The following is a 6,596-nucleotide window of genomic DNA, read 5'->3' on the forward strand; positions in this document are numbered from 1 at the left end:
TAAAAGTATTTTATATTGTAAGTATCCACTCAAACCGCAAGTTTCCCGTAGACATGTAATCCTTTCTATCTCGCATTTATAATTCAATAGTCAAAAGTTTATGTCATTTGCATATCTTTCAGTTTGTGCATGAATTTTTATATTTTTCAAGGGTCATCCACTCCTCTATTGATGGTAATTAACTTTTGTTGATGACAGGGAGGTTGTGCTTGCCGCTAAAAAATAACAAAGATTAACCCATTGTTTTACTTGGCTGGTCTGCGGATTAGGAGCAAAAGGATGCTATTGTCGTTGAAGTCATCCGCAGGTTCAAGGGAGTATAGCTAGGGCTTGTTGCAGCAACAAGTCTCATGCTTATGTATAATTGTGTTTGCATTGGGTTGCATCGACTGGAAGTCTGGAAGCTTCAAGTGAAGAGAACCTGGATTTGGCACAAGAGGCTGACAGTGAAACTAATGTCCATTTGAATAGCATTTAAACTCTTGAACTGTCCCTGATACTTTTTTTTTTTTTGAATAACGTTTTTGAATAAAATTGTAAATGGATTTGTTGGTATTATTTACGTGGTCTATCAATCATTTTTTAGGTACCCAATTTATTTATGCGATCCAACAGTCAAGATACCTGATTTATTTAGTTAGTCTATATCAGTAACGGTACCCGAGTTATTTATGTAGCCCATCAGTAAGGCTACCTGAGTTATTTCTGCGGTCTATCAGTGAAGGTACCCGAGTTGTCTATGCAGTCTATAAAGGAACGTACCCGATTTATTTATGCAGTATATCCCTGAGCAATTAGACCCGCAAATATGAAACACAACGCAGTAGCAAAATAAATTTATATATATATATATATATATTACATGTAAACATTTACATCGATTACTATGTTTACAGTAGAAAAACAATTTACAGTAGAGAAACAATTTCACCCCTTCAGCTGAAAGTTGCTCCAACCAGTCTAAAAACTACTAATAATTAGGCTTAACACCTAAAGCTAAAGGACACGCCAATATCCTTGTCAATGAATTCACGATATCACCAAGATCAGAATCATTTGCGGCACTTTCAGCAGAATGATCCGCATCCTTCTTTGTATTTGCCTTTTGACTATATTTTTGCTTTAATTCATTGACTTCCAACTCTTTCTATCTCTCTACCATGGCCAATTTTAACTCATCTTCACTAAAGTAAAGACAAGCATCATTACCTGAAGGAGGAAGCTCAAGACCCTTAAATTCTTCAGAGGAGTGGGGCAAAGCAAAGATTTCGTCAATACATCATTTCACTGAAAAAAGACATTCAAACACCCTGCATGATGAGCATGGAAATTACTAGCAATTGAACACAATTTACAGCACAAAAAGAATTGAAAGAATATGCAAAGTGGAAATTGTTTATATGAAAACAACAATACCTTGCCCGGGAAAAGCAATAATTGATCCAGGAAGTAGTTGTTTAAAATACCCACTAATCTCTAAGCTCTCTTTGAAAGCTTCCCAAGTACTAGTTCCCTTGCCATCCAAATTTTCATGGCGTCTTTGTTTATACATCATTTCAAACCCACACGCTATTTTCATACCCAGCTCAGCTTCAACATAAACAGAACTATCGTTCCTGGACGACAATGAATAACATTTGGGGGCTTGAAAAGTTTGCTGAACTAATTGTGCATACATTGCCCTTGACATTCTAATAAAAAACCTAAAAATCTCTTCACTAGTTCCGGCACTTACAAATTTCTTTATTTTAGCAGCGTGTTTCATTGAATCAACATCTCTATCATAGAAACTCTCTACCGCTAGTGAAATCAAACATGGTTCATATTTCAAAACCTTGGCTAACAGGAACCATAACTCGAAGCATATTCAACCTAGCTCTATTAGGATACTCTAAAATTATATTCCTTATCGCTAATTGAATCGATTCTAGTTCCCTAACCCGACAGATCCAGGAATTTATGTTTGGGGTGGCTAAATTTTTTCTTTTCTTCCAACAGATGAACCATGAAACTAAAAAAAGAATATGGTAGTGACAAGGGAGAGTAGAATACCTGCTACTACAAAGCTTGAGCGTTTCATTTTCCCGATTCTAACCTCAACAAAAGACGTAACATAAACGAAAAATAAAGGAGTACACGACCGGCTGCCGTAGTGTGCGAGAAAATGGACCTGATCAGCAAATATACCAAATAAAATACTTGGTTAGCAAAGTAGAGGAACCCAAAAGGGCTATAAATTAAAGTCAATAATGGGATAAAAAAAATGCACAAAGACCATCAAGTGCCATTCACATAACAGCCTACGATGGAGGAAAGAACTGAAGACTACAATGTTTTATGCTATATCTATATGAGAAGCTGCTAAAATTTGATTGAAATACAAAAGTTTATCATCACATTGTAGTACTCAAAGTAAAGATAAATATCTATTAAGATTGTTATAAAAATAGGGAAACTTTTAGCTCAGTTTTTCATTAACAGAAAGGAAAAAGAATACAATGGTGCAACTTTCCCCCCGAAAAAATGTACCTGTTGCTATGGACTAAAAGGTCCCCCTTGAACAGATGCTTCTCATGTTTAGCTTGACAAGTACCTAATGAGACAGTTTATAGATACTGTCTTCTTGATTCACTTCTAGTGAATAATTGAAAATACATAAAACAAAAAAACAATGAACTGTAGGTATATATTACTGTAATAAAACACATCATTGATTCTAGATGGAACATAGAAAAAACTTGTAACATAGATAAGAATTACAAGAGCAAAACATACAAAATAAAAGAATAAGGCAATGAGAACCTTGTGCTGACCAATCCAGCGTAAAAATAGCACAGCATTAGTTACCGTCTAAACAATAGAGCCGGCTGATGTTCCCTGCAACTATACCATCAAAACAAATAGGAAATTCAACACACAGTTAACCACTTAAAACTACTAAATTGAAGTTGAGAACTACAGCTTTAGGTTCAGGAATACAAATCCATCAAACACTCAACCTACTAAGACTGATGAAAGTTGAAAAAAGAAACTTTTTTTCGTTAGTACAATTCATCAAACACTTAACCTACCGATGTTAATGAAAGTTAAGTGAATTAACTTTGGATTCATTGACGTAATTTTCCAAACACATAACCTACTAAAATTCCTAAAGATAGTATATTTCCGAGATTGAGCACTGCAACGGATTCTTGAAGCTCCTAGCTAGAATAAAGGAATACAAATATTGATGATTCCACTTCCGTCACTGCCTATTTATCATCAAGTAATCCTCCTATAGTGTAAAGAATCAATTAATTTGGGGTTTGAAGGAAAAGCATGTTTAGGTAGAATATTTAGCTCACCTCTTCTGGTAAAATCTCGACTCTTGCTTGTTTCAAGGTTTAACTAATTGGGCAGATGAAACGCCGCTTCAATTAGAAGAAACTCTCCATCAGTATCCCAAACTTGAATAGATAATTGAGAAAATTTTCTTGAAACTTGAAAGAGAAGAAAAACAAAAAACCATTCATCTTCAAGATTATCACCGTACTTGTTTTTCCATGAAAGTGAGGAGTGGTGCTGCTGGTGCAGCTCTTGGATATATGTACCTGACTCGACTAAGAGGGTATTTTGGTCCGAAATGGAAATAATGAACTCATTGGGTTAGACTGAGTCTGGAACGCACATGGTTGTTTGCTTTTCAAAGAGTTAAACTATATCCGTACCTTTCCGCGGAATAGCTAATATTAGTGAGGTTCCCCTAGAATATTCGTACCAATTAGGATGTGCTGAGTGTCCCTCCCAAAATATTGAATGGTTTAAATTCTTTTTTATCAATTCTTTTTATCAACTAGTAAATAATGATCTCCGTTTAACGTGGGAGCTCACATAATCCAAAGCATTATTAGGACGGATACCCATCCCCTCTGTGAGCGAGACATACAAAGACCGACTCTCAATAGAGGGCATCGGATTTTTTTCCTTTCATGGATATAACCGAGGTTGAATCTTAAGTTGGGAAAATTATGCGCAAGTCGGAAAAGAAAAAGGTCTACCTTGATGTATCGGTTCATGTCGGAAAAGAAAAAAGGTCTCTTCGGAAAACAACGGCAAAGTCGGAAACCGTTGGTTTCCAGTTAATTTCAACCAACCTAAAATATCTACCAGCTGGGAAGTTTCGTAGTTGGTACCTTACATATCGACTTTGAGTTTATGCGCAACACGTATTTCCAATTTCTCGATTTGATTCTAGTTGTTGGATAAACTGAAGCTCATAATCCATCCTTCTGGATCTTGGCTAATGCCTATCCTTGTCAAATCAAAGTATAAAACAAAAAAAGCAAAACACGTTATATTGGATGAACAGCTACTTATGTGGTCAAGCCGGCGAAGTTGCAGTACGACTCCTCCTACTACTACCATTTCCTCAATCAAACCGATAGATACTTCTGAACACGTTTTCTACTCTTCTCGACTTTCCCATCTTATTTCAAACTTCTTGGTTTCTTTGAAATTTCTCAAACCAATATTTATATAGCAGCAGTCTTTCTTTCTTTCAGGTCTCGAACATCTCTCCGTTCTCTGATATAGTTTTCAAAAAGCTTCTTGTGTTACGTACAGTTTCATGGAGTCCATAACGGTGCCTCATATGAAACAAACTTTTGGTGAAGCTGAAGACAAGGGAAGAGGTGATGCAGACGACGAATACATAGATAGTGATGATGATTTCGAAGAAACGTTTGGTGCTGGTCGTTGCTGGGGTTTTGATCTTTTTTGCTTCAAATCGAAAAGGGCTGGTACACGAAATTATGGTATGATACAACAAGAAGACGGAGGAGATGATCAGTATTACAATAGCAGCGAGACTCAGAGTAATTGGTTTGTAAAGAGAGGCAAGAAACTAAGAGAAATATCGGAGTTGATAGCTGGACCAAAGTGGAAAACATTCATTCGGAAGGTTGGAAGTTATTGCAACGACAACCGAAAGAATAATCGCAAGCGAATGAGTACGTCGTATGATGCACAGAGTTATGCTTTGAACTTTGATGATGGTAATGAAGAAGAAGTTTATGACGCTCATCACTAGCCGGGGCGACGGAGGAATTCGAGTTGAACCTTTTGTGGGATCGTTTATCGTTGTCAAATTCATTAAAAAAAAATCGTATATATTGGAAACTTTAATTGATTTTTGATTAATACATAGAATTTGAGAAATTGAGATACGAGTAGTTGATGGAGCACTTAAAATTTTGTGTTGATCCTAAATTTAGGGTTGTGAACTCTTTTGGGAACGGCACTCTTAGACCTGTATTGTGAAAGGCGCACGAGTAAGTAGTGCAAGGGAGGCCTAGACCAAAAAAGAACGCCTAGAGCCTAATACAACCTAGGTCTAGACACTCCAATTTTACATTCATATATAGGCCACGAAAGCTCGCCATATCCGAACAGCCATAGTAGTAAGCCTCAGTCATAGTAGTAAGCCTAATATTGTTCTGATGATTGTCTAGGAGTTGTGGCATCACTTTACTGAAGCCTTGCAACCCCTAATGATGTTATTACAGCTCTTTTTTCACTTTACAATCTCTAGTTGAGGATCTGCAATATCAGGAACCTAATTCCAATTGCTGCTTGTTGGCAGTATGGAACGAGAGAAATACAAGGTTGTTTTTTTTGGTGGCAGATTGAGAAGTGCGCATCAAGTCCTGGAGGTAATCATTCCTACTTGAGATGGTTTTTAAAAGCGCACGCTTTACACTTCGCTTCAATTTTTTTCAAAAACACTCTGAAGCGTACCTATGAAGCGTTCTGCCTGTGAAGCGTGTATTCAGTGATTTTGACCAAAGTCAGAATCGTAAAATGGTCAAACTTCAAGAAATAATGTTCTAAAACTTAACAAAGGATGGTGGGATGCAAACCTACCACCTTGTGTGTGGCATGTGAATGCTCAACCACTGTTCTACATGGTTATTTAAGATAATATATGACTATATTTTATATTTATAAATATATTTATAAATATTTTCATACATATTTATAATATATCAAATTTTATATTTTACGACTCATCGCCAACCATGAATCGCTACTTCACGCTTCAACCTACGCATCGCTTCTCAAAAATAGAAAAAGAATCACGCTCCGCTTCACGCTTTCAATACGTACCTTGATACTTGTGCTTCGGTCTTTGCAAGACAACCTATTTCTAGGGATGCTGACTGCAACGTCGTTGGGGCTGTGTGCATTGGACTTGGCATTACGAACAACTACATTGCTGAACTATGTGAATTTATAGTTGGTCTTGAATGGGCGTTACAATGGGAAGTGGACAGCATTTTAGTGCGATCTGATTCTTGTAAACATGAGCATAGAGATTCTAATGTTGTTGTGAGATTTACTCTGTGTGTTTCATTGAGAGGCAAAAGCCTGATTTATACAACTTTAAAGGACTCGATAAGGCAACTAAAAGATACACCCTATAATATTTATAATATACACAGCAAGAATATATATGCAGTTACAATCATATAATACAATATCTTGACCATATATTAACACCACCACCACCACCACCCCCCGGACTCAAGGTGGTGGAGTACACATCTTCAGTCTGGAAA

General features: G+C 36.6%; 1 long non-coding RNA gene across 2 annotated transcripts; it reads right to left on the reverse strand.

Moving 5' to 3' along the window:
- Nucleotides 1–827: 827 nt before the first annotated feature.
- On the reverse strand, nucleotides 828–3,536 carry LOC113355929. Of its 2 annotated transcripts, XR_003362669.1 has the most exons (4): nucleotides 3,345–3,536; nucleotides 2,530–2,883; nucleotides 2,053–2,170; nucleotides 828–1,616 (listed from the first exon to the last, which is right to left on the reverse strand). It is a non-coding gene; the product is annotated as an uncharacterized LOC113355929 (long non-coding RNA). The 2 variants fall into 2 exon arrangements; XR_003362668.1 differs by having other exon boundaries at nucleotides 828–2,170.
- Nucleotides 3,537–6,596: the final 3,060 nt, after the last annotated feature.

The sequence above is a fragment of the Papaver somniferum genome, chromosome 3, assembly GCF_003573695.1.
Source record: "Papaver somniferum cultivar HN1 chromosome 3, ASM357369v1, whole genome shotgun sequence".
In the NCBI taxonomy this organism is placed as follows: Eukaryota; Viridiplantae; Streptophyta; class Magnoliopsida; order Ranunculales; family Papaveraceae; genus Papaver; species Papaver somniferum.